We start from the raw sequence: 9,389 nt of genomic DNA on the forward strand, positions 1-9,389 counted from the left end.
AAGTATTTTACATTTCTAGCTTATTAATCCTTACTGTCCTCAGTCTCATATTCATTGTGGTAAAGCAAAATCAATTAACAAAGAGAAAATGTTGGCAAATTTAAAAATTATAAATCACCTTTACATCTTTCACTTTCTTCAATAGTCTCAGAAAGATTTTTTTAAAATATCAGCTGAGCTTTTTAAGGTAGAAGTCCTAGACCTTCATTTTTACCGTTTCAAATTATTTCCATCCTGATTTTTTTACAAGAATAATCATGTTCCATAACCTGGATCGTAGCTATGGAAACTTCACTTCTTATCAGAGTTTATTAGCGTTTCAGCTGCCAGTCAATCCATACGTTACTTGAAGCCCACTCTGAATTTAAGGATTTATTCTTCAACGTGTAAGAAATTGTTGAAACCAGAGGATCGATGAATGGTTCTTTCATTCATGATTTTCTGTTATGTTGTTTTCTTATGTTTAATTTGGTTTTAAGCTGTAATGAGTTGGTAAATGAAATGGACTTCTAATTGCAACCATCTAATGGGACAAATTATATTCCATTATCATCCTATCAGAAGTGGTGAACATACATAGGAATAAAAAAATTCTGCTATGAATGATTGTAATTTGTGGTGGAGCAGATGCAACATGATTCTCAAAGAGCTAAAGCATTAGTATTATTGGGAATTCACTTCTACCAAGGATTTCAGCACTAGGTGTGCGTCGATAAAAAAAGATCTGCATAACTTCCTGGCAATTATTTCTACCATGGTTAAGCAAGCCAAGTCAGTATTACAAGGATTCTAGAGAGAATGACTCAGGGTGGAAGATGATCACTCCTACTCTGCCCTGGAGCAAAATTGTCTATTTCCATTGTGTAAGGCATTACCCAAAGATTTTTATTTCTTCCCTTAAGTTTTCCTCTCCATCCAGATGACACCTGCAATTCTTTGTGCAGTTTATATATTCCAAATATTAACCAGGTTAATTGTGCACCTCTAAAAATTAATTATCTCCCTAAGTGGTCTTTCAATTTGATTAGAGTCCAAATTTGTTTATTTTGAGAAAATATTAAATAATAGCATTGTAAAATATGCATACTATGGAGAATCCTATTATAAGGTGTTTTTTAAATTTAGATGAAAATTTGGGGGATGAAAATCAACTGTGATATCTATTAACACTTCAGAGCAATGAAAACTGGATGTTGGTGAACATGCTTTTGCCATCCAGTTCTAGAGGATATTTGTTTCTACAATCATTCATTTATTCAAGTATTTCTTGAGCACATGTTATGAACTGTGCTGCCTGCTGAGCTGCTTCAGCCGTGTCCACCTCTGTGCGACCCTACGGACTGTAGCCCACCAGGCTCCTCTGTCCATGGGATTCTCCAGGCAAGAGTGCTAGAGTGGGTTGCCCTGCCCTTCTCCAGGGGATCTTCCTGACCCAGGGATTGAACCCACATCTCTTGGATCTCCTGCATTGGCAGGCAAGTTCTTTACCACCAGCGCCACCTAGGAAGCTCCATATTATGCATTGAAAGTGAAAGTGAAGTCGCTCAGTCGTGCCCGACTCTTTGCGACCCCATGGACTGTAACCCACCAGGCTCCTCCATCCGTGGGATTCTCCAGGCAAGAATCCTGGCGTGAGTTGCCATTTCCTTCTCCAGGAGATCTTCCCAACCCAGGGATCGCACCCGGGTCTCCCACATTGTAGGCAGATGCTTTACCATCTGAGCCACCGGGGAAGCTCATATTATGCATTGGGCAGTGATAAAGGCAAAATTGTATCCCTCTAGACGGCAACCCACTCCAGTGTTCTTGCCTGGAGAATCCCAGGGACGGCGGAGCCTAGTGGGCTGCCGTCTGTGGGGTCGCAGAGTCGGACACGACTGAAGTGGCTCAGCAGCAGCAACATTCATTCATTCAGCAGTGAAAGAACACCATAAGTAAATAATTGCAACACAGTGTGACAAGGGCACCAATTCGCTTGGCAGTGTTGACATTCACTGGTTTCTCATGGCAATGGTCAGCATTTTTGACAATGAGCACTTTTCAGTGATTATATGTAGTCTTCAAAAGTAAAAGTAAAAAAAAAAAAAAATAGACTTGGGCTGTATCACTATTTAAGTATCATACGTTCTTTGCCTTTTTGAGGGCCCATGGACTATAGCCCACCAGGCTCCTCTGCCCATGGAATTTTCCCAAGCAAAACTACCAGAATGAGTTGCCATTTCCTTCTCCAGGGGATCTTCCCGACCCAGGGATCGAACCCATGTCTCTTGTGTCTCTTGCATTGGCAGGTGAATTATTTGCCACTAGGGCCACCTGTCCTTTTTGCCTTTTTGTCCACATGTAAAATGTAGTTTGTAATGTAGAGGCAAAGAGCAGCAGTCTTGAAGGACATATAGTGGAGTAGTTGACCACAATAGCTTAAAAGTCCTAAACTAAAGCACCCCTAGATCTATGACTTTGTGCAAGTTAATTAACCTCTTTAAGTTTCAGTCTCCACATTTTAAAAATCGTTATTTACCTCCTTATGCTATTGTGAAGATTCAGTTAGAAAACGCATGCTCAATATGGGACCAAATTTATTAGTCATTAACATTAGATGATTTTCACAATTTTCAACTGTGGCGAAGATAAGGTTTTGTAATAATTCCTCTATAAATATAGTTTTACTTGAAACATAATAGAAGAGAATGCTTAATGTTCAACTTCCTTAATCACAGGTATGCAAATAGAGGCCATGAAAAGGGTTAATAGATTTGCTCACTAACCAAATGCATTTAAAGTACTTATCCATTCTGCCCCGTCCCTGACGGCTCAGCATGTAAAGAATCCACCTGCAATGCAGGAGGTACAAGAAGCACAGGTACAATCCCTGGGTTGGGAAGATCCCCTGGAGAAGGAAATGGCAGCTCACTCCAGTATTCTTCCCAGGAACATCCCATGGACTGAGGAGCCTGGCAGACTAGAGTCCATAGGTTCTCAGAGTCCGACACAGCTGAGCATGCACGCACACCCATTTTTCACATCTAGAAAATAAAGGCTTTGGGGAATATGAACCAAGACATGTATCCCATCTCCCAAACACTTGGACTCCACCCATCCAAGCCCAATGGTATTTCTCAGAAAACTGGACTATGAATGAACAGATTCATGGCCTCACCTAAGAAAACTGAATCATATTAAGTGTCTACCTCATTACAACTGCTACCATTCCCATGCAGTGAGAACCCACAGACAAGTGTGATCTTAAATCAGCCTTTCAGAAATGTGTACGTATGGCTAAGACAGATATTTAATCAGATATATTTGTTTTCACTAAAAATTTGGCTGTGTTTTGATTGTTGGATTTAAATCAAGTTCCGTTCTAGCCCTTGAAGGACACTCTTATATGCAAACATTTTATGAAGGCTTGTTTTGAGCACCTAATTCCTAAAGTTGGCATCATGAAAGAAAACAGCTAAGAAGCAAACAGGCAACTTCCTTCGGGTAGTGTCTTTAGCCATATTGCAATTAATTATTTAATTAATGAGTCTACATCAGTCAGTAGGTCAAAATCATTGCCTAGCATATTTTAACAGAGCCTGTGAAATTGAATGGAAAGTTTGCATTTCTCCAGGCATCCCCTCTATTTGAAATATGTGTCTGCAGCCATTTTTGCTCAAAACCAATTGGAAATTTCAGCACCCCACCCCCCTATGCAGTGGTTGAAAGCTGGCATCCATGGTCTCCACCCACAAAGCAGATATGTTTTCTTTGGAATGCAGAACGTTGATTCGATCAGCTCAAGATTTTTTCTTTTCTTTTTTTTTTTGGTATGTGTTCTTTTTCTGGGAAGTTGTGGTCAATATTTAAAATTTCTGTCAGGGGCTCTTCTGGGAAAGCATCTAAAATAATGGAGATCAGAATTCCCATACAAATCACAGATAACTTCAAGTCTTCACTTTATGCCTTTCTTGTACTGCTGTATTCTGCATTTATAAGGCACTCTTTTTATTCAATTTTTGGATCACTGTATTTAGAATCAGCCCATTCTAATAAGGAGTTACAGATGTTGGATTAAATACAGCTGAATGGTTAATTGCTCAGCTTTGTTTTGTTTTATTCTTTAACTTTTGTTATTTCTTATTGACCACACCCTTTGTAAAGATTACTTTGTATAATATTGTGACACTTATCAGAATTCGAAATTTCACTCTACACAGCTAGGAGGCACCAGGTGGAATTCAGGTCATATTTAAGGCATTAAACATTTAATCTTTTAATCAAATTAATCATTTCTTTATTTTCTTTCAACATCATCACTCAACCTTATTAATGTTGAGCCTAGAACTGAAAGTAACATTACATTTCTTTACAAATATTTCCACTGAAATAAAACTATCCATTATATACATGTACAGAGCAGAAAATATACATACGGCTATTCAAACACAGTACATAAAACCATGTAAAAATTTCCTTTCTCTTCTGTAGCCACTGCTTGCATCCAAGGAACTCAATAAGATGAGACACTATATGAATTTAAGTGTTCAAGCCAAAATAATGGAGGCATATTTTTGAGAAGCAAGTACATGCAAAAATGTTAGCTAAGATCATATTAATACATTTACATGGGTTATTCCCTTTGTAAATTAAGAAACAAATCTTATATGGCTGCAATTTACCAGAGGATATTTAATGTGGCTCTAAAAAATGGTGTCAAGGTTGGGTTCCCCCATAGTCTAGAGGGCTTTTGATTAACTATAGGCTGTTTTGTTTTGTTTTGTTTTAAAGATATACCAAAAGAGTCAGATAAATTTCAGGTATGCCATCTTCTCATACACGTGAAATAATTTTTCTTTTCTTAAAAGTCAGAACAGATTTCTCCTGTAGTATAATTTCATGCATTTTGACATCAACCACTCTGACTCCATAAGAAATGGCTCCAGTGGACGTGTGCACTGACTTCTCTGGCAGAATCGTCCTATGAGCCATTTATTACCATTTACCCAAAGAAGAGTTCTAGCATACCAGCATCTTCTCCGTGAATTAGTCCTATGGCCCTTAGGAGTGCTGCTACTTTTTTTTCTTCTTGTGGTGTTTACTCAGAATTTCTGAAATGGAGCTGTGCTCCATCTAAAACCTTGGTTTTCCAAGAAATAAAGTTGTGAAAACTCTACCTATCCAGATATTTTCCACATACACTGAGGGGTAGTGGAATCAAAAACATATGTATGGGAGGGAACTGCTCCCCAATCTTAAAGTTCTGTAAGAAATGTCTTAAATTTTAGGTTGCAGTTAACTCCATATGATAATGTTATAGCCAGAATAAAATAAAGTTTATTTTGTGCTATTATTTTAATTTTACTTGAGAAAAACAAAATACTTAGAAGGGGATAAGTTTCCTGGTGGACACGTGAGACATTTTGCTTTCATGTCATGTTAATATTTTTTACTTTATATGCACACGGAAACTTTTCTGGTCCCCACCCCTTATTTGCTTCTTAGGTTTTCGAACCACACCTGTCTCAACCATGTGAGGAAGCTATTTGATTTTGGCTTATTACAATTTGATTTTCCCTCCCGTACCAATCATTGCATCGTCTCTGAGATAAAGAATCTTATTTTGTCCAGTAGTATCTATTCATCCAAATAAAAAAGTTTCCCAAGGCAATTTAGACTATATTTTTTTGTTCATCAGGAGAAAAAGATCTTTTACATTTTTTGCATGTACTCACATCAATTTGAAAAAATAAGTACTTAAATAATCAGGCTTCATATGCATATGTAAAATACATATGCAAATTAATATCAAATTTGCTGACTTCACGGAAGACCAAATCAACAGACTAGATTGCCTGGTTCCACTCCACAACCCATGCAAACCACGTCAAAATTATTTTTCTGATCAAATCTTATAAGTGTAAAAATAAGTCCTATAATTTCACTTTGATTATTATGCTTGAAATCCTGCTCTCCACCCCACGGATGGTCACGCTTAATTTTTCATTCCACTGTCATCAAAATGCAGCTGTTCTGCCCAAAATGGGAAATGTTAGAGTTAAAACCAAGAGAGCTTGTTGAAGTGACTACAAAGACAGTGACTGCTTTTTTTTTTCCCCTCAGAAAGCAGATTACTTTGTAGTGAGTTTCTCTCTACTATCTCTTCCCCAAATGGTTAACATCGGCTTTGATCACTTTAACATAGAAGCATTGTAAATCAGATTCCACTCCCACCCCAACTTACAGGTTGCCATAAGACTATTTGCCTATGTTCTAAAAAGACTGCACATTTCACTAATATTAGGGACTCACACAAAATGTCAATGGCTGAGGTACTTTTTTGGAGCTGTTGGCCAGATGTTTCCAGACGCTTACAAGGCAATATTTTCAAACTAGATATAATCAGTATAATAAGTTGCTGACTGGAGCTACAATAGAAATCATCTCATTGGGTTGGAAGGCTATGACTTACTTTAAAAAAAAAAAAAAACAATAGCCAACCTTCCTGTCTCCAGGTTTTTACACTTCTCTCTCTAAACTTTACTAATGCTCCAAGTCCTTGGACTTCTCTGCAGTTCCTTGTGAAGTTGTAGTATTTTTCCCCCCTCAGGTCTGCTTTCACTGATTTTCTAAATTGGTAATGTCCTTCACAGAGTCCCCTCCTTTGCTGAGTTGGCAAACATATGTTGCACTTTCCACAGAAAAATGAAACAATTTTGTCATTTGTGGCTCACATTTTCTCATGTTAATTTGTTTACCACTTGACTATCTACAAAATACGTTGAAGCATTGTCTGAAGTGTGAAATATTAAGAGAAGTTAATTTCCACTTGTGTTCTACAGTCATTAATCCACACTACTCAGTTATAAATTCTTTCGTGTTAAAATGACCAAGACTACATCGTGGAAGTTCTTCTACTGAACTCTCTTATTTTTGGACTATATTTAGAACAACATTCCAGTTCTTGGTACTGAAACAACTTTAAGATTTCCTGACAATGAACAACATTATTTCATGTACTAGTTCTTCCAGATAGGGAATACCTGCATTTCTTGTATTTAAAATTTGCCAATAGGTGGAGGAATTAGAATGGAGACACCCCAACAAAATAAGTGTGTGTCCCAAGTAAAATGGGTCCACCTAAAGTTCTCAAATATTTATTGGGATGAGAATAGTGAAATCTTCCTGGTATTGATTGATACTAAAATATATATTTCTCAAAGAAATTTGTGTCTTATGAGTTAGGAAAAAGCAGTTTCAGATTTGCTCTATTCTGATAGTTTGGATTTTTACATTTTGGTACTGTGCCTTTTCTTTCTTTTTTCTTTCTTGAGAACACAAAACTGGGCTGAAACAAATGTGCTAAGACATTGTTGTAAAATATTTATGGTATGGAACAGCAGATAAATAGCTAGCATGCACCACATGAATGCCAATTAATACCCAGGAAAATATTTTCAATGCTTTTAATAATTCAACATGGCTTATTTTACCAATGAAGATCTGGTTTAACCATTTCTGCGGTAATAGAACTAAGTGGCTAAGAGGGTACAGAATAGCCTGAGGCTCATTAAAGCCTTGGATGCCTTTGCTGTGGCTTTCTTTCTGCTCCAGCTAATAAGACATGCAAACTTCAGCATTAAGTATCCCCAGCTAAAATCCATTTCATCTTATAACCAGATTGCTTGATCTATTTAGTGCTGGATTCAATTAGCATGCTTAGAGAATCTGAAAAATGAGATACATACCAAAATTTTAAGTCCCCAGGGACAGCTAAGTGCAATATTCAGAAGGTGACTTGTGTCTGTCAGAGCCCTCTCTCGCGGCTGATCTCAGGGCAGTTCTGTAGGAGTCATCCAGCACCATAAGAAATAGACTTCTAGTTCAGCTCAGTTTTTCTTCAATTAAAGTGCATTGTATCTGGATGGGAAAAGTGTCCACTCCCAGATTCTTCATCACTAGAGATCAGAGCATTCTTGATGTTCTTTCTATCAGATAAAATGGCCTTTAAAGTTTGCTAGGAAGATGCAGTGGCAGAAGACAGGTGCTTGCTTCCTTAAATCGACATTCAGAGAAAAGAGGGCATAGCTAATGGGTGGGGATGAACACACAGCCTCTCGCCTTCCAGGTCCAGCAGGGAAGAAATTGAATAATTTTACCCACTTTGCTACACAGATGATTATAAGACTCGAAGCAATCACCCAGGCTGGCTAAGGTGCCTCATTTGATTATATTCTGTGAAGGCAAAAATAAATGAAAACAAAAAATCAGAAACATCCTTTCTACATGTCTCCTTTCAGCCAAAAAATGCTCTTTCTCATTGCCACTTACATACAGAAGGTTTGGAGCAGCCTAGCTTGTGGCATCGTCCCTCCCCCGTGACAACCAGCTCTCTCTCCCTCTCATTCTCTCTCTCCCCTCCCTCCCTGCCCCTGACTCCCTCCCTTCCTGCTTCGCTCTCTCTCCTCTCCAGCTGCCTTAGTCTGTGGATGCTGCTGCTGATTAATCAGGGATTCTGAAACAAAGAACCTACCTTCTGAAATAAGCAGTAATCTTTCTTCTCTCTTTCTGCAATCCGTCTGCATTGAACGGCAAAGCTGCCCGCGTTCTAGCACCTTGGATAGTTCCTGCTCACTAGGCCCATTGGAAAAGGCAGGAGAAGCAACTGAAGAAATGACAAGAAACCCAAAAGCAGCATCGTTCTACTTCAGATTTCGGCTCCCTGGGGTCTCTCATCCTCATTAAAGGCCTCACATCTAGGCAGCAGAGCCTCTCTCTTTCATCTATCTGAGCTGAAGTCTGATTAGTAAATAATAAAATGAGAAGAGGATAAAGAAACCCCTTCATTTATAGCCACTACAACACTAATTCAGTCTTTATGGAGAAGAGAAATAGAAATCCATCAAAAATAAATGTTCTTACTCCCAAGGATGTTTAAGTCATAAGCTTTGCACCCCTGGCATGGCTAATGAAAATGAGCAACAACTTAAACGGAACATTCAGATCTCAGTTTGATACCCCTATTTGATATCAATTTTGCCTCCACCCTCTCTCTGCACAGCGAGCCAGGCACACAATTACTGCTGACGTTCTTCAGGCTGCTGCTTGGGGAAAGAGGGGAGGAGCCTTTTAACCTCATCAAAACAGCTTCATGCCACCTGCTCCCATGGCATGAGAAAAAAACTAGCCCAGTTAGAAAGAACATGCACAGCACATGCCTATGTGGAATAAAGATCTCACTTGGAGTGCACGTTATTTATTTACTTTTTAACAAAAATAAGATGTGAACTAACCACGGCATGTGTCATTAACTCCTATAGAATCATTGTGGAAATTATGTAAAGTAATCCTGTTTCCTACATATGCTGACAACTCCCCTAACACATGTCTTAATATCTTACTGAATATAT

At 38.3% G+C, this 9,389-nt stretch overlaps 1 protein-coding gene across 1 annotated transcript in view; it reads right to left on the reverse strand.

Annotated features, from left to right (window-relative positions):
• Positions 1–8,989, reverse strand: part of NYAP2 (neuronal tyrosine-phosphorylated phosphoinositide-3-kinase adaptor 2) — a 303,388-nt gene extending 294,399 nt beyond the window's left edge. Inside the window, exons 1-2 of the mRNA XM_043445946.1 lie at positions 8,513–8,989; positions 7,728–8,214 (exon numbers count right to left, since the gene is read on the reverse strand). The gene's annotated coding sequence lies outside the window, so the exon portion shown is untranslated. The remainder of the gene's footprint in view (positions 1–7,727; positions 8,215–8,512) is intronic.
• Positions 8,990–9,389: the final 400 nt, after the last annotated feature.

Source organism: Cervus canadensis, chromosome 24 (assembly GCF_019320065.1).
Source record: "Cervus canadensis isolate Bull #8, Minnesota chromosome 24, ASM1932006v1, whole genome shotgun sequence".
NCBI classification, from domain to species: domain Eukaryota; kingdom Metazoa; phylum Chordata; class Mammalia; order Artiodactyla; family Cervidae; genus Cervus; species Cervus canadensis.